This window comes from Pipistrellus hanaki (genome assembly GCF_964339955.1).
Source record: "Pipistrellus hanaki genome assembly, chromosome: 5".
Taxonomy (NCBI): Eukaryota; Metazoa; Chordata; class Mammalia; order Chiroptera; family Vespertilionidae; genus Pipistrellus; species Pipistrellus hanaki.
The window spans coordinates 7,907,429-7,932,640 of NC_140507.1; the positions used below are offsets into that span (position 1 = coordinate 7,907,429).

General features: G+C 37.8%; 1 protein-coding gene across 3 annotated transcripts in view; it reads right to left on the minus strand.

Annotated features, from left to right (window-relative positions):
- TENM2 (teneurin transmembrane protein 2) overlaps positions 1–25,212 on the minus strand; it is a gene marked incomplete at its 5' end in the record, with an annotated part of 1,050,472 nt that overhangs the window by 818,126 nt on the left and 207,134 nt on the right. The gene's annotated exons all lie outside the window — the stretch shown is intronic.

Consider the following 25,212-nt stretch of genomic DNA (forward strand, 5'->3'; position numbering starts at 1 on the left):
ATTTTATTTATATATATATAGGTGAATATGCAAAATGTCCCCTCTGCAATTCAGGAGTTTGATCACTCACTATGAAGTCCACTGTCCACCAGGGGGCAGCGCAGAAGAAAGGCCCCTATAGGCAGCTGAAAAGCCTCAATCAGCTCTGATCAGTGGCCAGGCCTAGGGACACTACCCATGCATGAATTCTGTGCACCCAGCCTAGTGTATATATTTAAAAACAAAAACAAAAACAAAAAAAACCCCCAAAACTTGACACCTTTCGTAGAAAGTCAGAAAGAGAGGGAGGGAGAGAGGGAGGAAGGAAGGAAGGAAGGGAGGGAAAGAAAAGCAGGAACTCAGATTTTGACAGCTCCAAAGAAGTTCTTACCATCATACATTAATTTCTGTTGCAATGACATGAGTGGGTGCTTGAGTTTTTATTAAAATCCCTGCTGGTCCAAATTAATAAAATTTAGCACCATTCTGATATGTCATCTGTTAGATTTCTTATTATTGTTACTACAATTTGAAAGTAAAAACTCTAACACAAATATCTCCAAATAAAAATTATAACATAAAGAATGAACTGGTCCATATGTAATATTATAATATTGTATTTCAATATTAGCAACTTTATCTTTTAATAATAAAATCTTTTTGAAATGTTCTCATACATATGAGAAAAGTGATGATAGCATAATTTTTACTAGGAAAGAAAATAACCATTATATAAGTTAGCATCTGAAAACTGTCAGCCATCAAACCCTAACACAACTCAAAATAAACAGAGACATGCTATATATATACGTATACATACATATACAGGGGTGTGCAAAGTAGGCTTACAGTTAATAAAATATGACAATTATACAATAATGCAGTAATTAATGGATACATAATGCAATAATAAATGGTGATTTGCATCCTCAAAACTGTAAACTTACTTTTTCCCACCCCTGCCCATGTGTACAAATTATGTATATTCTAATAATAAGAGAATTGAGAAATTAGAAAAGTGAAATGCTATATATACACATAAGAATAATCTTTTATTAATCTCCAACGTCTATTAAGATCCAGCTCACTTTCAGACTAGGAGTAACTGTGTGTCCCAGTGCACAGGGGCTTTGTAATCAGACAAGACAAAATCCCAATCCCCAGCTTCTCCAAGTTCCAATGTCCCCACATATCAAATAAGGATGATAGTATCTACAATATTCAACATACAGACTAGAGAAAGTGAAACCTAGACCCTTTCAGAGATAAGCCTAGACCATGATAATGTTCATTACAACCCTTAAAGCTACACCAGTTGTCTAGGACAGGAGCTGGGAGCAAATGAGCATGAAAAATCCTCTTGGGTTTATAGAAATGTTCTAAAATTGTATAGTGGTGATAAGTGTCCACCTCTGTTAATTTACTCAAATTCATGCAATTGTACACTTGGAATTGGAGGATATTATGATGTCTAAATTATACCTCAGTAAACCTGCTAAAAATTAAGGTGGTTATATGTAAACACTTCTCTGTATATAGGTAAAAACTGCATCTGTAAAACCTAGAATAAAACAACAGCACAGAATAAAATAACAGCGTTAACTCTTTTAAGATATATAGATTGTGGAATAAACTATTCAAAGCTAATCTATGACTCCTGTTTCGTAAATTGAAAGGAGAATTATTATGACATTGTGACTTTTCTTTTGATCTTATCACGGATTTAATGGCTAAAATATGCCTTGAATAATAGTTACTCATTAACTTTTGTTTGGAAATCATGAAGGCACAAGTGTCCTGGGACTAAAACTATTCTATGCTAATCATCAGGGTAAAATAACAGCCTTTCCAAGAATAAATCTAGACCAGAACACTTTCCCATCTCCAGGTGTTTTAATCCTCTAGACTGAGAACAGTTTGATTACACAGGCAGCACGGGGATCAGGAGGTCTGCCTCCGTCTAGGAAGAAACAGCTGTCAGTCACATCTCTGTTCTCCTCCCCTGGTCCCCAGAGGACAACAGAAGCAAGCTGTCTCCTGGATAAGCACTCCTCCGAGAATTGCTGGCTCTTCGGGGCCTGCAGCTGAAAAGCAGCCATTCTGCTCACTCAGTCTATTAGCCCTTTGACTTCCTTCCTCTGCACACAAATATAAATATAATGCCTAACTGAATGATGACTGCTGTCCCCAAAGAAATTTCAATTAAACACTTGGAATCCTTAGGAACGGTACCTAGGGAGAATTCCAAACAGAGCTGCAATTTGTTATGTATTATTAAGTCTGGCTTCGGATTGTAAATCTTCCTGTTTTTAATTTTTTTAATGTTTTCCATGTTAGCTGGGGCTTTCAAAGAACCACCTCCCATATGATTTGAACAATTCTTCCCTAAATACTAAAGGGAACAATATAATGGAGTTATTCCTGAACAGTGAGCCCCTGGTCCAGTTGAAAAAGCAGAGGGGGAAATCCCTTTGCCTGCTGCCAGAATTTGGAATGAATCAACCTTTCCTGTCTTCACAAAAGGAGTGGAGGACACGGTTGAATGGTGCTGGGATAGTCTTTTGTGTAGAGCTTGTTTTTACCCATTGTAATCCTGCAGCATCATATGCTTGAGAGCTAGCTACCAGGATTTAGGACCCATGAGGAAGTATTTTGTCTCTTTACTTCTATATTTTGAGGGGTATTTGCAGGGTGTCGCCCAAAATGTATGCACACTTTAACAGCTACTAGTTCAATTTTGAAAATAAAATGTATTTTAATAGACACTACATTTATGATTATTCAATGTATGCATATATATTTTTGGGGGTCCTCAATAGAAGGTTTTGCATAAATAAATGTAAATGGATGAATGGAAGGGAGAAAGAAAGGAAAGAAGGGAGGAAGGGAAGGAGGGAGGGAAGGAAGAATAGACTTGGACAGAAGTCCTTGACAACTAGGCCAGGTCTTTCTGTTCTACTTCTGTCAAAATTTCATAAAATATGTCCTTGGCTACATTTACTATAGCATTATTTTGGAAGAATTTACTTAAGAATCAGATATTTGGTACAACTCATTCTTTCCTTCTACTGATTATTTGTTTTTCCCTATGTGTTATTCAGCTGAATGGAATGATTAGAGCTAATCAGATTATATTCAGAGATAAGAAATAAAAAGTTCCTTCTTTTAAAAAAAAAATTCTATAGGGTCAGTGGGTTGCCAAATCACATTTGCTCCTGTGTGGAGAATCTATGATTCATCCTCTTTGGGTTTGTCCAAATATAGTTTTTACAGAAATCACGATTATTAGCTCCTTTCCAGTACTGGGGTTTATGCCAATTACTTAAAATAATGTTAGTGCAAGAAATGTAACGGCCACTGAAAAACCTTATTTCTCCCAAAGGCAACTATTAATTCTCCTACTAAAGAAGCAGTTTCAAATATTCAGCAAATAAAAATAAATAATTGAAAGAAAATGTAAATAAGTCCTCTCCCTTTAATACCAACTTTTTTTTGTCACAGGCATCAGCTTGTGGCCCCCAAACACAACTGATGCATAAATGATAAATGATTGAGGGTGAGTGTGTTGACACTTTTGACTATACTTCTGCCCCCAGAAATGGAAAGCTTTGCGCTCCCCAGCACTCAGAAGTGGCCTGATGGACACATGGCAGCTACTGAAGCCTGAATGGAAGGGAGGGCCTGTCAATATGGTTTCTAGAGTAGCAGTTCACCTCCTGGAACCCTGTGTGATTCCTGCTTTTGAATAACTGACATCAATGCCAAGAGAAATAGATCTCAGGAACCGGGTTGGGTTCTATTCCTCTGTAAAATGCCTATCAACAATGCACCAGGAAGATGAAATTCTCCCTTTACTCTCAAAATAAGCTGCACTTTCTGCCCTTCTGTCTGTCAGGGCTTGGGTCACCAGAGAGACAAAGGATACTTGTGATAGGCTGTTTGGAAGCTCATTGTGTGCAGGTTTACCCCCCACCCCCATCCATTTTCATATAAATGCCTAGATGCTCCTTTCTTCTGGGGATCCCAGGGGTTGAGGAAGCCTACTCAGAAAACTTAAAGAGCAGACATGGCATCTTAATTCCCTTCCCATTTCTGGTGTGCTCTATCTTTCCTGATGTCTTTCCAGCCACCAATCCCAGGAATCCGAGAGAGGAAGGAATGAGAAGCCTAGTCATGAGATGCAGAGTCCTGGCTGATAGCTGGAAGGGTAAAGACAACATAGTCAAGTTGATGGATTTCTTCAGGGACCTTTATCTTCATTGATAGTGTCATTCAAAGGGATAGCTCCTTAGTGAGCTATTTCTTTAATCATTACCTGAGGGTATATTTATTGATTTTAGGGGGAAAGGGAAGAAGAGAGGAAAAAAAGGAGGGAAAAGGAGGGAGGGAGGAAGAGAGAGAGACAAACATTGATATGAGTGAGAAACATTAATCTGTTAGCTTCCATATACACCCACATCTGGAATCAAACCTGCAACCTGGTATGTACCTTGACTGGGAATTGAATCCACAACCTTTTGGTGTATGGGAAGAAACTCCAACCAACTGAGCCACCTGGCCAGGGCTCCTTTTTAAATTTATTTTTATAAATTCTGTAAATGCATTGAGCTACAAATTCTAGTTGGATCTCTATTTTCCTCACCCCCGAGTAAAATGAAGAAGAAAGCTTAGTTCTTGAACTAAAACAAAGGAACAACCTTTTCTTCAATGGTCATCTCAGTCTAATTTTAGAGATTCTAGTAGACAAAGCAAAACATCTGGAAGTCAAATGTGAACTTCATATACTACATAAATGGGAATGAAACAAAAGATGAAGTGTAGTACTTCATAAAAGGCATAATGCCTCCAAACTGCATGGTAGAAACACCAAGTTCTCAATGGCTGACCAATATTAAAGCTAAGCCAAAACAGAAAATGGGAGACAGCAAATCAGCTCTGATTTTGGTTTCTATATATTATTCTAAAAAAAGAAAAGACAGAAAAGGAGGAGGAGGAGGAGGAGGAGGAGGAGGAAGAGGAGGAGGAGGAGGAGGAGGAGGAGGGGAAGGAGAAGGAAGAGGATAAGAAGGAGGAGAAACAGAGAAAGAAAGGAAGGAGAAGGGAAAGAAAGAAGAGAGAAAGAGAAACATATCTATATATCTATATCTATATCTATATCTATATCTATATCTATGTCTATGTCTATATATCATCTATATCTATATCTATCTAAATCTATAATAGGCCCCCTTGTAAAAATGACTGATTCTAGGGCTAGGATAGAAATTATAGTTAACCCTCTATATACTGCAGATTCAACAAACCAGAGATTTAAAATATTAAAAATAAACTCCCAGAAATTTCCCAAAACAACAAACTAGAATTTGTCATGTGCCCAGCACTATGCTTAATATGTGAGAATGACATTATATGCAGGCACACCCTGCTATACCCTATATGGAAGTATGGGTTTCAGGAAAATACTATGTTGTTTTTTATAAGGGACTTAAACATCCCCAGATTTTTCTCTCTGAAGGGGGCTCCTGGAATCAGTCCCCATGGATACTGAGAGATGATTATATACAAGAGCCTGGAACATCTTGAGTGCCAGAAAGAAAGTATTCAAAACAAAACACAATGATGGGTGTACATTCAAGGAACCCAACAGCCAACTGAGGGCTTCTAGAGGCCAAATGGAACAATTTGAACAACCAAATAGATAAAGTTGTACTGGCGTATAACCCAAAATATAAAACAAATATCTATGAGACCCCAGTAGTGGAAATTAATAACTGAGTAATAAAAAATGTGTAGAATGACAACTCTCACATGCAGAAGAATTCCAAATCATTTATGCCAATGCTCTAAACTCAATGAAGTAGAACATAACCCCTCACTCCCTAAGTATGAATGACTTTCTTCTAAAAACTTTCTGTTAGATGAAAATCAGGGTTAACATCAACAGTGATAAGCCTTGTTGATAGAATATACCCTTGATATAATACAATATTTTGAGAATGGCACTTGTACCTCTATAGCCCTCTTCCTAAAAATACATTGCCTTACTGTAATCAGGAAAAAAAAATATCATACAAAGCCCAACTAGGAACATGCTGTTAAATACCTGACCAGAATTCTACAGACCTGCCAGGGTAATCAGAAACAAGGAGAATCTGAGCAATTGTCACAACCAAGAAAAGCCTAAGGAGACATGATTACAGAATGTGATGTGGTGTTCTGGATGGAATCCTGGGACAGAAAAGGGGCATTAGGAAACAGTGAGGAAAGTGAAATAAAGTACAGACTTTAGTTAATAATAGAGTATCAATATTGCTTTATTAACTGTGACAAATGCTGCATGCTATTGGAAGATGTTAATAAATAGAGGAGATTGGGTGTGAGGTGTACAGGTACTCTCTGTATTATCTTTGTAATAATTCCATAAATCTAAAATGTTTTAAAAATTTACTCCAGATGTGTTCTATAACCTAATTTCAACCAGAAAGAAAAAAGAAAAAGAAAAGGAGTAATAGAAACTAATAAAATTATCAGAATTTAGGGCAATGGACTGGGGAAATTATTTGGAAAAATGTAAATGTCACTATTTTTTTTTTTAAACCTCAGCTAAATTCACCAAATAATGTTCCAACTGTGACTCTGCACAGGAGCCATTCTTCAGTGGAGAATAAGAGGTCTACAGCTTCATCTTGAATAATAATCCATAGACACCTGGTTAGTCCTTTATGAAATTTAAGACAGAAGGTTTCTCTAATCATCTCAGATGAAAAGTACTTCATAAGAGATCATGCTCTGCCTCTATATGAATCACTTAATGTCATAGTAGAAACCAGGTGAATGCAATGTTCTCCAAAAAATCAAGGAACAAACATAAAAAAATTAAAAAGAAGTGGTCAAATGTGTTCTTTGATAAAATAGGTAGGTGACTCAGTTTAAATATAACAAATAAATAAGTCTCATAATTAATCTTGACTGACTTTCTCACCAAATACCCTGGCATTTTGGATGATGGAAAAAACAAAAAACAAAACAAAACAAAACAAAAAACACCTCAACCATCTTTCAACAGCAGAAAGAATAGAAAGATAATTTATCCTTAGGACAAACCAATGACTAATAGATATTGAGCTCAAATACAATTTTGAAATTCCCTGTTCTAATCCTATCTAATAAAAGAGTAATATGCAGATTGACACTCACTCCAACACACAAGATGGCTGCCCCCATGTGGTCAAAGATCCTGCCCTCATGTGAACAGAAGATGGCCACCACGCCTAGACCGGTTTGGCTCAGTAGATAGAGCATCGGCCTGTGGACTGAAGGCCCCGGGTTCGATTCTGGTCAAGGGCATGTACATTGGTTTCAGGCACATCTCCGGTGGGGGGTGCGCGGGAGGCAGCTGATCGATGATTCTCTCTCATCAATGTTTCTGACTCTCTATCCCTCTCTCTTCCTCTCTGTAAAAAAAATCAATAAAATATAGTTAAAAAAAAAAAAAAAAAAAAAAGAAGAAGAAGAAGATGGCCACAACAATATGAAAAGCAGGAGAGGGCAGTTGGGAGGGACCAGGCCTGCAAGGGAGGGCAGTTGAGGGCAATCAAGACTACAGGGTAGGGCAGTTAGGGGTGACCAGGTTGGCAGAGGAGGGAAGTTGGGGGCAAACAGGCTGGCAAGGGAGCAGTTAGGCATCAATCAGGCTGGCAGGGGAATGGTTAGGGGGTGATCAGGCTGGCAGGCAGTAGTGTTTAGGAGCAATCAGGAAGGCAGGCATGTGAGCAGTTGGGAGCCTGGATTGTGAGAGGGATGTCCATCTGCCCGTTTAGGCCCAATCTCACCTAAATGGGCAGTCGGACATCCCTCAAGGGGTCCCAGATTGGAGAGGGTGCAGGCTGGGCTGAGGGACACCGCCCCCCCCCCCATACCTCTTGTGAACGAATTTTGTGTATGAGGCCTCTAGACATATTATATAAAGATGGAAGGAAAAAAATAAACCACACAATTAAACACGAGCAACCTATAGGTTTAGAGCTTGCCGTGATCTGTTTGCAGAAAAACCTTTCACTTGTCTAAAGTTAGTCCAGTGCAGGAATAGCAGGGGTCTGGGAAGCACCCTGACAGTATCTGCAGTGATGGCCCCACATCAAATGAAAATTAGTAGAGTGTCAGCAGAATTGCCTTCATTCAGCAAAGGGAGAGGGAAGGAAGAGAGATGAGAAATGACAGCTGAGCATGCTTCCCATCTGACTTGTCTTTTTTAGAATCTTGTTTAAATAAGTGAAAAATTTTAAAAGCCTATACTAGAAATTTTAGGGTATAAATTCTTGATGATAGTTACTAACAATTTTTAGAGCATACAGTTTAATGATTTTTCAAGATAAATAATAGGATATAGACCACTGTAGGATCAATCCTACTTGTCTATGCATCAAATAATTTTGAGAGTGTCATTCCCAAAGTTTATATTCAATCCAATTTTTAAAAATATAATTTCAGAGAGGAAGGGAGAGAGAAAAAAACATTAAATGATAAGAGCCCAGCTGGTGTGGCACAGTGTATGAGCATCGTCCTCTGAACCAGGAGGTCATAGTTTGATTCCCTATCAGGGCACATGCCTGGGTTGTAGGCTTGCTCCCCAGTATGGGGAATGCAGGAGGCAGCTGATCAATGATTCGCTCTCCTCATTGATGTTCTATCCTTCTCTCTCTCTTCTTTCCTCTCTGAAATAATAAAAACATAGTTAAAAAAACAACAACACATCAATGACTTGAAATTGATTCTATTTAAGTGTGAACCTTTTATAATCTCAACTCTATTCCCAAGGCTAACATTAGTCTTCCCTGTTGCCACTCCCTGATGTCACCTCATCACTTTGAACAATCGCCCTTTCTTTCAATGGCCACATCACTGAATCATCACCCAGTAGGCTTCCTCGGCCTTGGAGTCCTCACTCCCTTCATTCACAATCTGGATAATGACTATTGGTTCCACAACAATCATCTCAAATGTCAATTGCTGTGCAAAATCTTTGCTAAAAATCTCCAGGAACAATTATTTCTTCCGTTAGATTCCCAAATCACTTTATGGAGATCTTTATTGTAGCACTTATTCCCCTTAATTATAATTTACCTGTTAATATGTCTATTCATTATATTATGAATCTTAAGTGGGATAAAACTCTCGCTCCCTCTTTGTATTATGTAGCTACAATATACTTGCTCAATGATTGGGTGAAAGTGTCACATTATAAACTATTTCTGCCTGAAATTGTTGAATGCTTAAAAAAGGTGAATAATTATGTTTATAGTGTTTTATTGGTTTCTTAATCAACAAAGGGAAACAGACCATAAACATTTTTGCCTTCGATTTTCTTGTTTCTACTCCCTGGGTTGGATATGCTATTATTACAGGAAGTTGAGGTATACTTGCATTTAAGTTGGCTGGTCTATGTCTGGCAACAGCTGATTAGAAAGAATATAAGGAGCCTTAGAAGTCTCTACAATTCTGCCTAAATTTCTCTCTGCAAACTCTAACATGTGATTTATATTACTACGGTAATAATGGAGCTTTCTTCAACTTTCTTCACAACAAGCCTACCAGACATATTTAGTCTCCATCCTTGCTACTCCTGTGAGCAACAACAAAGCAAAAACATACACACACAAAAAAAAACAATAACAAACAAATAAAAACACACAAAAAAACCCACAAACAAACAAACAAAATAAAACAAAAAAGGCCAGCGGCTAGAATGCCTTTCCAAGCTATTTTTCACAGGTTGTGGCTGACTGAGCTTGGCATGCATGGCAAGCAGCTCTCCTGAGCAGGCCTGGTCTAGATCAGCTGGCCACAGTGTGAGGCCAGCAGCACGGTAAGCGATAGGTGACTGTACCCACCTCCCATCCTGGACAACTACTCTGAGAAAGAAAGGAGAAACCAAAAGGACTAGCTTCGGATAAGACTGTGGAGAGATTGCGGTGGGTGTATGTGTTTACCTGTGTTCTAGTTTGGGAGAAAGAAGAAAAGGACTGAAGACACTTCAGGGGGCAGCACAGCATAGCGTTTGGCATCAGTAAGACAGGTAGAAGTAGACTCCATCACCCACTGGTTGTGGATTTCAGGGAGTTACTTAGTCTGATGGGTCTTTGTTTCTTCATTTATAAATGGGAGTAATTGCATTAGATCCCCAGTGGGGCCATCTTTAGTGAGAAATGTTGAACATAGCACATGGCACATCATATCTCACTCCCATCCCAGCTTATGTGCTATTAGACTCCTCAGAACAATATACAGGATCGGAGTGTTTGTTATTAACAACCATTAGCATCACACTAGCAACTTAGAATAGCTTGATTTGTTGTGATGATATGGGATGTAACTTAATTTTTATTTATTGATTTTTAAAGAAAGAAAGGGAGGGAGGGAGGGACCGAGGGAGGGAGGGGGAGGGGGGAGAGAGAGAGAAAGAGAGAGAGAGAGAGAGAGAGAGAGAGAGAGAGAGAGAGAGAGAGAGAGAGAGAGAGAGATTTGTTATTTCACTTATTTATACATTAATCTGTTGCTTTTTGTATGTGCCCTGAGGATTGAACCTACAACCTTGGCATATTAGGAGGACACTAACCAACTGGGTTACCCAGCCAAGGGCTTCAGATGGAATTTAGAGAGTAGAATGTGAGGCATGGCTAAACCTCTCAGGAGCTGTTTTACTTTTCACAAGTTACATACTCACTTTAGTCCCCGCATCTTTTAAATAAATGGGGCTAAAACAATTGGTCTCCTCTGCAGCACTAACGTTGGAATCTTAGGGTGAACCGGACTTTATTGTGCTGTATGCAAAATGGAGTGGTGATAATGATGGACGTGGAAGTGAGTGTGTTCATAAAACAGGTATCCTAAGCGAATCACAGTCCAGGGGTTTGCTAGCCAACCCAGTTAACATGGTCAAGCCCTGTGCACAGCAACCTAAGAGGCTCCAATTGAAGTACACAAATGAGTTATTTGCAATGAAATTTATATTGAATTTCTATTCAACAATGGATTTTGTCACCTTCCTCTTCTGTGATATTTTAAACCTGGAAACCATCCATAAATTCCAATTTCAAAAGACAAATATGGCTTTAGTGACAACTGCAAAATGCTTGCATATCAGAACCTCAATTCAGTAGCCTTTTTAATATATCAGGAGAGCTTGCTACTTCAAATACTATGACCTGCAAAACTAGAGAATGTGTCATAAGAGGGCCATTACTGCCAGAACGCAATGTACTTATAGCATGCTAACACCAAGCTGACAGGTTTGAATGACATTACAAGAACAATGAAAGTAAGGAAGAAAATGGAAGGGAGGAAGAAAAGGGAAAAGAGGGAAGAAGAAAGGAGAAAGCATTATTAAATGGGAATTCCTAGAATAGCAAATGCATATTGTCTGCTTGGCCCAAGTCAAAAAGGTACCACTTAGCTCTAATTTTCAGGGAAAGAGGTGGGGCTCCTACAGTTATTACTTCATAATTTTATACCATTAAGTGTAGCTGAAAATGAATTCTTTTCAAATGATGAACTATTTTAATATTAACACAGAGGACATATTTTAAAGTTCACCTAGTACTTTTAAGGAATTTTAAGCAAGTTTCACTGCCCTACCTCAATATCCAGATGGCAGCCACTGGTCGATTTAAGGTCAGTTTCTGTTTTAAGTTTAGTTGACATGAGGGGACCAAAATCAGACTTCCTGGGCTAGAACCAAACTGCACTACTTTCCTGGCTTCCTGGATAAGAGTGTCTGGGTAGAATATTATTCTTTTACCAGAATATGTAGGCCATGAAATATACAAGAGAACTAAACTGAATCAACGATCCTGAAAGATGATTCCTAAGTACTCAGCTGTTCAGCGCTTCCATTTTCATTGTTGAACTAATTAGTTTTCGTGTGATTAGAGTTTATGAATTCAACCCACTGCAAGTATATAAAATGTGGCACAGGGCATTTCTAAAGTGATAGGCTACATTACGAACCCCAAAGAATGAATGCATGCTCCTCAAGGGAGTAGAACTGGGATAGAGCCAAGTGGCCAGTGCCAGGTGAAATAAAGGCTCGCCTCCTGACCCCCTCCCTGCCATGTGGAACCTCTGGCTTAGCTGTTACAAAGCTGATCTCCAGGGAACAAAGCCCTTTTTACCGAGATGGGTGCAGCCACCAGCTAGGAACCCCTCCCTGTGATTCAACCACGGTCCCTGCGCACGCACAGCGAAAGGAAGCAATTTTGACAAAGAATAGCATGAGTTATCCATAGAAATGTAGAACAAAAACACAAAAAGAGCATAAAAGGTATTGACAATTAATTTAAAATACCGTAAGGAAACCATAGCTCAATTGAGGGGGAAAATAGAGACTCAACAAAGACAGAGCGAACGGCCAAGGCCATGAAAGTGAATGCCCCAACACTTTGGATGGCAATTGCAATGCCCAAATTTTTTCCTGTAATTATGGTTCTACTTATCCCATCTCAGATGCATAGAAAAACTTGAGTGGATGGGGGATGGCTTCACGCTGGGAATATAGAAATAAGTTTGAACAAATTGCCCATTTGTGGTTATTTAAATAAAACATCGTAATTGTAATATGTTGGTCGATAAAGGCAATTTTTTTCCTTCTTTCTCTTTTGTAAAAGAACAATACACTAAATGCTATCTTGATTTTTTTCCCCCAGCACTTCTGTAAATCCAGTATTTAATGCCAGGTGCCCCCACAATTTTACATTGTGATGGGCTCCGTACAAGAAGGAGTAACTGCAAGGGGAGCTGTTTGCCACACTGCCTGGGCCCTGACAAGTCATTAACAACATCCTCTGCCTGGGTATTGTCTTCTAGGATGATTACATGAAGCTCGACTCAGTGATTCACATTTAGCGGGCCTCACTGTCACCACACTTGTTTTACCTCACTTATTTCAACGGTGGGTCCCTTACATAATTACATTGGCCATCACTGTTCTGTTTTAAAATAGAACTTTTATATTTGTATATAAGTTTCAAAACATAAATTTTCTTTTAAAAATATAGCTTTTAAATGGAAGAGGTTGTCCTTCTTTTCACTTATTCCAAACAAAACAACACAACACAACAACACACATTATCTTTTGCTCCCAACAATAATAGCAAAAGATAGTTCTTTATTATCTTAAAAGGATGGAACTTCCTGCTTTGAAAATATATCTTTCTCAGGTATGGCTAAGGAGGTTGAGACTCCCCATGTCATCACTTGCGCAGGCTTGCAGATACCTTGAGAACAGTTAGAGGGCTTGATCTTATTTCCTAAGATACCTATCTTTTGATCTTCAAAGAGTTGTAGTTGATTGGTCTTTTCCACTTTTAATTTATTATTTTAAGTAGAATTGAACAAGCTATTTTTCCATCATATATAATACATATAACATATGGCTTAAAAGTCCATTATGAATAAAATGGAGGTCTACACATAAGAAAAACCCGAAGAAGAATGAACTATAATCCCTACTCTCAAAATTAAAGGGAAGACATAAGGTAATATATGAATGTCAAATTTAAAAGCTGCTGTGAATCTCAAATGGTACAGAATTAAGAGGAAATAGAAATGATGGTGGGTGGTAGAAAACTGCACTCCTGCTGACTCCTGGGTTCTCACATTTACACCCAAAATAGAATTCAAAGCCATCTAATTCAGCTACTCTTTTAGGTCTTGGATCTTCTTGAAAAATTCTTGGTGAGTGAAAGCACTAAACGTCCATGGAAATCCAGCTTCTGCTTGAAGCTATAGTATGATAGGGAGATCACTGTCTGTTAAAATAGCTCATCCCCACTGCATTCTGAAAGGCATTCCTTGTGGTGAATTGGAATTCTGTAAGTATCCTACTTCCTTCCTAGGGATCATGCAGTGTATGACTGGGTAGTTAAGAGCATGGGATCTAGAATCAGCCTGGGCCCAAATCTGGTCTTTGAAGACAACTCTCTGATGTCCTCTTACAATGATGCTCCTTTATACCATAAGGCGACAATGTTGATAAAAGTTAGGTGATATAATCAAAATGGCATGTCTGTTAGGTAACTGACAGAAACGTAGCAAAAACTTGGATAGCCTACAAGTCCAATGACTTTTGCCATTAAGAAACATTTCAGAAAAGTTTCAAAAGTTTGAGCCAGGACAATAGCATGATTTCTTCTAAAATAAATGGTACCACAGGGTTCAAGGTAGATTTCAATATTCCTAATAACCAATTAACTCAAATGCTTTGCGAGAAATTAAGGAAATAAAAAACTAAATTATCTTTGAGAGAAAGAAGCTTATTGAAAGTAACAGGGAACATTGCTATAAGAGCTTATGATTTCCATTCCCCATATATTTTTTCTTTTTTCTCCATTTCCATTTTGAAAACTAAAGTTTGGACATGTGACATACTCCTCATAGTTGGAGTGATTCAGTAATTTCCTGATAGATTTTTTTCTAATTCCAGTGTCTACCTACTCATACTGCATCCTTCCCACTTTCCCTCCAATTATTCATATAAAACATAGGGCAGAGTGTGCTACCTATCTCTTTAAAAACTTTCTAATGAATTCCAAATATCTATAGAATTACGTCCAAACATGTTGGCAAGTTACTTAAGATTCTTCTGATTAGCCCCAAATCTACTGACCCCTAACCAGCCTCATCTCCCACAGAAAGGATCATCCTTGCAAAGAGTTAATAAACTCAATGCCTGATATATCTGATATATTCTAAATGGTCAGTAAACTGTAGCTATTATATAATAGCATTTATCTTAGATGACATGACCCCTTCTGAAACTATGTCATTTATTTATTCTTTTAACCAATATCTATTAGAACATACTCTGGGCACCAGGGATATGGTGATCGGGGGGAAAACACTTCTCAGTTTATATTTTGTTGGGGAGACAAGAAAAAATGATATATGTATTTTGTTACAGAGTGATAAATACTAAGAAGAAAAATAAAACAGAGAAAGAGGATAAAATATATTGCAAAGGATGGCTTAGACATTGAGATGGGTGACCAGAGAAGACCTCACTATGAAGGAGACATCTGAGCCAAGAGCCAGGAAAAGTGAAGCACTGTCTCATATCTAGGGAATTCCATCTAGAAAGAACAGCGAAGACAAGTAGCAGGAGGTGGAGTGTGATGGTTGTGTTAAATTCGGTGAGGCCGGTGCAGCTAATCAGATTAAGTAAGGAGGGCACTAGCAGGAAAATGATTCAGAGATTTCACATGGGGGAAGAACATTCAGGGGTCTATATGTCATATGGAGGATTCTGGTTTTTTTTCCTTTGAATTATATGGAAGTAACTTTGGAGGATTTTGAGCAGAGGAATAAGACTGATTTCCTTAACAGACTCACACATGATGCTATATCAAAGATAATGCAAGTTTTTAGAGTACAGAAGAAAAATACATCAGCCTACTACACCGAGTGACTATCTATAAAGTCTTTGGATCCATCCATGTTTTTCCATCTAATTCTTAATGTATTAGCCCAAACCACCATCATTTTTTACTCTAATTTAACACGATATCATCATAAGTGGTTTCCATCATTAGCTCTAGTCCTCACTTAGTCTGTTTTTAGAAATTAGGATGCTTACTTGATCATATAAAGCCCTACAGTGACTTATTGACACCTTATGACCTGCAATGTATTATTCTATTTTGCCACTTTTTCTCTCTCTAATGGCATATCTCTAGCATTCTGACACATTATAGAACTCTTCCCCATATCTGGACCTTTACACATGCCCCCCTACCTAGACCTTTCCCTCCCCCAGGCTTTTGAAATGATAATGCCATCACTTCCTTCTGATCACAGCTTAAATGGCAGAACCTCCGATAGGCTTTTTTCTGACTATTCTGTATAAAGTATGTTACTCCCTGTTATTCTATTAGTCACTTTTCATTCATTCATTCAGCTGATATTTATTAAGTACCTAAGTGCTAGATATTATCCTAAGTGCCATTTTTTCTCATTTTATTTATTCCAACTATTTTATCTCTGCTTCCCTACGAGATCTTAAACTCTGTAAGAAGAAGAGCCATCCGTGTTTTGTTCTCCACCATATTCTTATGAGACCGGTGATCAAAAAGCATTCGTAGAATAAATGAATAATGTTACTCGGGATTTGCTATATTTTTTCCTTTAGGATTCTGCTATAGAATTTATTTCATTAAAAGTTTATATCATAGGTGGTTATAAATAGCTCTTTTCTCAATGGCATGCAACTTACTTGAGACAGAAACTATCATTCTTGTATCTTTTGGAAGGCCTAGCTTAGGGGTTTTATAACTATAATTATTTCTGAATTGATGACTGGGTAGACATTTGGGGTTTTCCCCAGTATCACAAATGAATATGTCTCAGGAGACTTGGCTTTATTTCATTTTAAAATGGTGTGTAGAGAAGTACTAAGATTCTTGGTAAGTTTAACAACCAAGTAGGTATACTATTTACACTTCAAACCTAATGACTTTCTACTAATACATAAAACAAAACAAAACAAAAACAAACTCTAGTGCCCAGAAGTAGACAATCTATGCTGCTTCTCTCACCTTTACCTACTGAAGGGTTTCCTTCTTTACCCACAAAGGTCCAGCCACCCTGGCCTTTCTCTAACCCTGAACTATACTGAGCATGTTCCCCCCTCAGGTCTGGGCATGGCATGCCCCTCTACCCAGAATGCTCGTCTCCCTGACTTCCATGGGCTTCTGCTCCTTCTTCAGCTTCCAATTCAAATGCTACCTTCTCAGAAATACCTCTTCAGAGAGCTCTATGTAGTCTTTCCTCCACTCATCTCCAAAGTGCTCTATAAGTGCTCCAAATATGTTTTTACCTTTACACTCACCACTCACAGAAATTACTGTATTTATTTATTTGCAAATCCATGGTAGATCTCCTCACTAAAAAATATAAGGTCAGTGGAGCACAAGTCTTGGTTTATTCACTGCTATTTTCTGTGCCTAGAACAGTGTCTGACACATAATTAAACATGTATAATAAATACTTACAGAATGAGTAAACTATTGCATTTGCAATTAAAATACTCCACCAGCATATATTATAAACAGTTGCCCAGTGACTAGCTCTTGAACTGTGTGTAAGCTAAAACTATAAGATATCGCCGAAACTGGTTTGGCTCAGTGGTAGAGCGTCGGTCTGTGGACTGAAAGGTCCCGGGTTCGATTCCGGTCAAGGGCATGTATGTTGGCTGTGGGCACATCCCCAGGTAGGGGATGTGCAGGAGGCGGCTGGTCGATGTTTCTCTCTCATCGACATTTCTGGCTCTCTATCTCCCTCCCTTCCTCAATAAAATATATTAAAAAAAACAAAACAAAAACAAACAAAAAAAAACCTGTAAGATATCATTAAGAATAGGAGTGGGACAACTCTAAATTCTAACCTGGAAGTCACATAAGTCCCCAAGAATCAAATTTTATTCAAGGAAGAAAGGAGATTTTCCGGGGTAAATGGTGATGGACTCTACATGGGCAATTACTTACTAAATTTCCAAAATTGTTCTTTCTCCTTCTTGGGTCTCCAGGAACTAATATACTTCCTGGCTCATAGGAAATCTACAATAGATGCCTGTTGAATTGATCTGAAATTAGAATAAAACCTACACTAGGACACTTACTGCCATAAACTCCAGCATCACTCAAACTATTTTAAACCATATTTACTTATTTATAAGTATCATTTAAATAGATGAATATAAATTCTTGTCGGCTAATTTCCAGTGATTTACTGAAATGCTCTATTTAAAAATGTCAAGTGGCCATTAGCAGTAAACTTCCAAGAATTTATCTGGCATAATATTCCTACTTAAATATTGTCATTGCGTTATTTCATTTCATTGGTTTATTTTTAAAATTCTTTCTGAAATCACTGAAAGTTTTTAGCAATTTGTTCTCAATTTAAGGTGATTAGAACCTATGATGCAGAAATGGGAAAATGTTCCATAGTTTTACTAAAATATCACCATTCCTACTTGCCAGTAGAGTTATTAGAGCCAGGCTTATACTTGACTAAGATTAAAAGAAATACTTTTTTATATTTGCCACGTGAGACCAGGTGAGGCCAAATTTAGTCCATCTGGACCTTTCTGTAGACTTAGAGGGAAGTTGTTTGATACCTTACTAAGTTCATCCTATTTCCTTTATCCCATAACTTATTTCAGTCATCTTTCATAAGATCAACTTATTGGGTCATAGGATATCTATAAGATGAATATCTTAAGGCATTACAAATAAAACTAAAAACATTTACATATTTATTTCTATAGCCTTTTCTTTGGTTGTACCAAATACATGGTGGCCCAAATAACAATTTTCCTAGAGAAGAGGAATTTAACCTACTGGGACTATATAGGTCTTTCTGTATGTGGCAAGAGAAGGATGGACTCCCAGACATTCTCACAAATGCATTTCAGAATTTTATGATAAAATTGGCCTTTCCCTAGGGAATATCATGTCCAGATAAAAATTTATAGAGTAAAACATTTTAAAAAATTAGCTACCCTCTTTTAAATGAAGACTTAATTATTGAAGAAGAACCGCATGTTTCTGAGGAGCACAAACTCTGAAATAGACAGTGATTGTATTCCTCTGGCTACAGTGCTATTTGCACATTTTAAATATTAACAACAGTGTGTTTTTCTCCTACAGTGCATACTACCATCTCTCTCATGAGTAGTAGCACTGAATTGCTGATGAAAGCTATGATGGCCTCATATAATGACTATCATTGCTTGAGCTACAATAGGCTAGGCATTGTATTCAGTACTTCACATAATCTATTTCTAATGTATACAGCAACAAGGTAAATACTGTCTTCACTTCACCAGGAGGAACCCAGGGCTCCCTGTGGGGTGACTAACTTGTTCAAGGTCACAATCTAATGAGTGGTATAGATAAGATGAATTCAAGCTCATATTTCTCACACCAGTACACCAAAGGTCCTCTAAGTTATTCAGCACAGACACCTGGGCTTGCTAAGACCCAGATCACTGACTTTCTGATTCAGTTGATCTTAGGTGCTGCCTGATGATTTGCATTTCTCTTAAGTTCACAGCTGAGAACCTTGCTGGTCCCAGACCACATGTTGAGAACTATCGTCCTACATTCTGCTCTTGTTAGAATGTAAGCCCTGATAGTAAAAACAAAACAAAACAACAATTAGATATTAGTCTTACTCCAGGAGTTTTATGTATACTTTTATGAAATTTAAAATATGTCAACGTAACATTTATCAAAATATTTATAGATGTTATTTCTGGAATTCCAGGCAATTATGACTTTCTTTATACTCTTCTGAATTGCTTTACTTTAAAAAATGAACACATAATTTTTATTTTCAGTGAATAAAATGCTGAGTGCATTTAGGAGAAAAAACAACTAAAATTTTACAGATATCTCTCATGTATGACAAATATATATATATATATATATATATATATATATATATATATATATATATATATATATATATAAAGCTTCCTTTTTCAACCTGCTCAGAGGTGCAAAGATCAGAGTTCAAATTCTGAACCAATGGCTTACTTCATTTTACCCAGGTCCAGTAATTTCACTGCTTCCAATCTCAGTTTCTTCATCTGTGCATTCAAAATATTGAACTAGAATCATACATCTCATAGTTAAAACAAATTTAAAAGACTAGTCTCAAAAGTTCAGCCCAGCTCTATCCACTCTGTGAATGTAAATCACCTTTCAGGTTTTGAAGGAGAAAAAGAGCAAATATCAGGCACCTTATGATGTGAGGTTCACTAAGTTGAGACCAGAACCACTGAAGGGTGTTCAGCAAGGTAGTTAAAGACGCAGGGTCACTTGGTCAAATGCCTCTGCTGCAGTTTTACATTTTTAAATGATATCACATTACATAATGATAGCACATGACCATTTCTAGTCTGAAAATTATGCCAGCTAAAGGAAATACCCTGGTATTTATGTGATGCTTAGTGCTTCTGTCACCATGGCCTTATGGCCCAAGTCAAAGTGATCGGAGCTATTAAGATGATTTCCCTGTTTAGCTGAGCTTTACAGACTATAGTTTTGGAGTCAGTGGAAGATGACCTCCTAATGGTGTTTAATGGTTCTCTCAACAAATTGTGAAGTACCTTGAATGACCCACTGGTGAAGTACATAAGAGGAAGATTTCAGCCTTAACTATTTAATCCTTTGCTCTTGTTCCTTCTTTTGGACAAGTGTCATTTTCAACTTTTAAGAGGGAATAGGCAGAGTAAAAAGGGGAAGGAAAAGGGAACTAAGATTTCTTAAGCATTGGGCTCAACATTTGATAGTGACTGTAATATCTGATTTCACAACACTACAGAAGGAAATATTGTCTTCATTTTGCAAATGAAAAAAGGATCCAGTAAGGTTGTTGAATGTAATGCATCTGAATCTAGAGCCTGTGTTCATGGTGTTTCCCAGAGAGAGAAGTTCTGAGATTATTTCTCCATGAGATGGGTGACCCTAAGGGTCAAGATGAGACCCCCAAATATACTGAGGCTGAGATAGGACAGAGAGTGAACTCTTTAGAAATAAGATCTTTGGGTTTTGTTCTTACAAATATTTTTGGCACTCAAATGAGCATCATAAAGAAGAAAATCAAGAAAGTCAAGGGGGGAAAAAAAAACACAGAAAAAAACTAAGGCAAGAAATAAAAGGTCCAGGCAGGCATTTAGGGGAACAAAGAAAGAAAAGTTTGAGCAGAGGACACTACCTAGATCTAAAATGTCAGGAAAGCATAACACAGACATGGATCACAGAGTAATTTGGGCCATACTAGTTTTATCTGCCTTTATTCCCTTCCACCTTAGCAAACAACCTGATCACTGGCCTGGAAACAACTTGGCCCAGGAACCAAAGTCAAGGAAAGTTAGAGCAGACAAATTCCTGGCAGAGAAGTTTCTCACCCCAGGAGTTGATGATAAATCCTACAGAAGGGGAAAAAGGTCTGTACTCCACACAAAAGTAACTTCAATGTCACTTCTGGGGACCTCTCAGCCTCCAGATAGAAAAAAGGAAAAGCAGGCTCTAGAGATAGAAACATTAAGAATGACACCTATTTCCTTCCCCTTCCTGGCCTGAATGCCCCCAAAAGCCTACCCTTTTCCTTTGTATATTTTGATACTCTGGCCAAATAAGTGAGTTTGCATTTGACTCTTGGATTAAAAATTCTTCATTTTGTGAATATGGATATGAGCTAGAACTGCAATGTAACCTCCAGTCAGTGATGAGTGTCAATTGTTTAAAATAAACATTTTTTTTCACTGACCTGACAATTTTCTAGCCAGTTCTTACTTACAAGAGAGTTTATATGAAAGTAGATTATTAAAGAGTAAGTGCTTCTAATCTTAAGGAAGTGAGTTAAAAACGCAAAACAGGGAATTAATGTTGCAGGTGTGATCCAGATGTGTGTTGATCACTAGAGAGTGAAGTCCCTTCTAACATTAAAAGGGATACTTGAAAAAAAAGCTCTGAAGATCCCTAATATAGATATTTTTTCTACATGGCTAGGCCCTGGTGGATCTGTTTCGTCATCTATCAAAAAAGGAGGCTAGAATCTAAGATGTGCTTGAAGACAGGATTCTTCTGCATATTTAAGAACCTATCTAGTCAAATTTCTCCTGAATGAAGTCCATACCTTTTTTGATCCCTAATTGCACTGTGGTGTGTATGTTAGTGCACTGCCCAAAGCAGTTTTAGTGCATTTTTTCCATACTTATCTCATTCCCATTAGACTATAAGCCCATTCACTCCACAAATATTTTATTGAGCATCAACTATGTGCCAGAAGACAAACACTGTAAGATAGATGGGGACTTGCATCATATTTGTTTCTTTTCATATCATAAAATGTCAATAATAGTAGTGTTTATTTTTTAGGGGGTCTGTTTCAATCAAATTAGATTACACAGGCAAACTTCTTAGTGTATGCCCTGAAGTTCACTGTACTTCAGGCCATAGACTAAGAAGTCTGCCTGTGTAATCTAATTTGATTAATTACATAAATTATATAAATTCACTGTACCATGCGTGTTAACTATCAGTATTGCTAGCACAGTGCCTGGTATATACTAAGGATTAAGTAAGCATTTGCAGAATGAAATGGTCAAAGATTGGTTGCATGTAGTCAAATGGTACCCGCCTTGCTTATTACATACAATTAGTTATATCAGGTACTAACTGGCCTCTTGGTTGATACTGAACTTGTTTTTGTTTTGTTTTTTTAAATACTTAAAAAGTCCAGATAATTTTTAAGTTGATGTTTAGGAGAGTCATGTTTCAACTACAAAATGAGGAGAGTTAGACTAAATTTTTATGTTTCCTTCTAGCAATAACTGTCTGTCATTCTAAGTCATTTTCATGGTGAGATTCTGAAAGGCATTAAAAAAATCGGATAAGTTAAGTCTGCCACTGGTTTTCCTTCCATGGCTTTTCTAGGTTCTATGGCAAATGGAATTCACATCATAACAATCACTGCTAACACAGTGTGAGGAATTTTAAATGCCAGGCATCGTGTTAAGTGCCTTTACATAATTTTTCTTGTTTAATACTCATAACAAGCCAAAATAAGATATCACTATACCTCTATAAAAACAAACTCAAACTTAGAGAAATGTACTAACTTGCCTAAGGCCATAAAGCTAATACAGCAGAATTCAGACTTGTGGCCTCATGGTAGATACCCTTAACTACATAGTATGGTCTACAACAGTGAAACAAATACAAGTCTGCTTCTCCCCACAAAAATATGCGTGGTATGAAACTTTTTTCCCTGGTGGGTCCTAGTGGAGTACTTTATCATTCTATATACGTAACTCCTATGTATATAGATAGAAAATGTTAAATCTTTAATCATGTATACAGTGTTTTTGTATGAGTGCACATGTGATTCCCACACACGTGGCTGCATGTGTGCATTGACATTCCAGTTTTGCATACAAGAAAGCTTCAAATGACAAAGGACTCTGTAAAACATGGCTACTCAGTCTACTGAGAAAATACCATTTATCCATTCTCTCATTGCTCTTCTGTCCCTCAATTTAATGATGGACAACCCAAAGCTGACAGTTTCAAAAATGCAACTTACAATTTTTATTCACTTTCTAAATTAGTATCACGTGTTCAAATCCCACTTGTCTCGTACACAAAGCAGTTAAGTGGGGCTCCCTGAAGAACATGGAAGCTGCAAATGTTCAAGAACCTACTTCTCTCAAGGGGCCGGTGAGGCTGAGCAACACATGAAGGTAGATATTCCTGGGAATAGATATTCCTATCTATTATGAGAAGACTCTAAACATGATTTCTAAGTGGAAATTAGAAAAGTAGGTAGGCCCTAGTCTTACATTGCAGTAGCAGAGGCCTCTACATTAATTACAGCCTTCTATTTACTCTGACTCTGTTATCTGATATTTACAGATGAAAAGTAGATGGTTTAATCACTGAGGTGGTTTAAATATGCACTTATCTCATTTTATTCATGCTGCAGAAAAAAAACACAAAACTACATATTTGTAAAACAGGAAAAAAAAAGAATGATATCATCCATTCTTCCATTCTGTAAAATACTATAAGTCAATCCAAGTTATTGTAAGCGTTTAATATATCTGGTACAGCATTTTTCATTTCTCATAAACATAAAACCTCTTTTAAAGACTCCTAACTTCTGAAATGGTTAATTTCAAAATACCCCTAGGTACTTTTGTCTGAGCCCCATTACCAACACATGATTGCCACTGCAACATGGCTTTACTGACACATGGGTGTTAAAAGGCAGCGACAGAACCAACAGGAGTGGAACGAAGCCATTTATATACAGTAGCATTGCACTGACAATCCAAAGGAACATGCCATCTGCATTCTGTGTCGCCGCACCCTACTGAACTGTGGGTGTGCAATTGCAGAATTCAGAATGTCATGCCTGGCTTCACTTTAGGGAGCTCCCACAGCTGCTACTTTTGCTTGCCTGCCTTCAGAATTCTGATGATGAAGTTAAAATCTGAGGACTTCCCTGTGTAGTGATGGAGAAGTGGCAGTAGGGCATGCTAGAGCACCAGATATTTGTGTGTTTACTTATTCAAGCTGTGTGGCCTTTCCTCCCCTCCCCCTCCCCTTTCCCTTTGCAACTTATCAACCTGAGCCCTCAGACACTCACACACCCACAAGGGGATCTCAGCAGGCAAGGAGGAAAAGCAACAGCAAATGCACTTTAGGAAAAGAACAGGAAACCAACACTGAAATGGCCATTACTGGGCATCTCAATTTTACCTGTGGTTTCAGCTTGCTCCAAGATGATGAAATGAAGGTGCCTTGTTTTCCTTAATTCAGTGATATTGTTAATAATTGCAATGACAGGCAGTGCCCAAGAGATTGGAGACAGGAAACATTTACATTGAGTAAAACACCCAAAATAAGAACACAGAGATGCTCAGGAAGCCAGTTCCTGGTAGAAGGGAGATGGTGAAAGAGTTGAACTCACTGTGATCAACCATGGGGCTAAAGAGGTTTCTGTTTGTTTGTTTGTTTTTAAAATCAGGCCCTTCTAGCATTCTTCTCAATTCCAGCAGAGGATAAAAGTAGAACTCAGATGTATAACCACCGTAGAGATATGGTGATTATTTGACTTAAGATGAGGGGAAGAAAGTTTTGTTTTAAAAAATACAAAAATAAAAATCAGTTGGTTTCCAAGGCAAGAGACCAAGGCAAGAGACCCAGGGTGATTCTTTGAATAAAAGGAGACAGGAGCCCACTGAAAGAATCCTCTCTGGCTTCATTCCTGAGGGCTGAGAATAAGCAGGTTTTCTGACCTTGATGACCATGCCATGACCTAGTAGAGAAGTCTTAGAGGAATTATAATGAGATGAAAGTCAAGCTTTCATGATACTGTACATTATCAGTGTGATAAAAAAAAAATAGGCAGAGAAGTGACCAGTAGAAAACAAGAAGACTGAGACACAGGATACATTGGTAATGGGGGTGCAGAGGAAGGCTAGGGCATCACCAGACTGTACTACTCTTTTTTTCCCAGCACGCTTAGGACATCATCATTAGCATAACAAAGCATAACTCTTCACAGGATGCTTGACCTCTGGCCTACACAATGTGAGCACTTGGACTTGAACTGCAATTACCAATCGAAATTCACTTGTTCCAGGCAATGCCCCATTACAGTATCTCA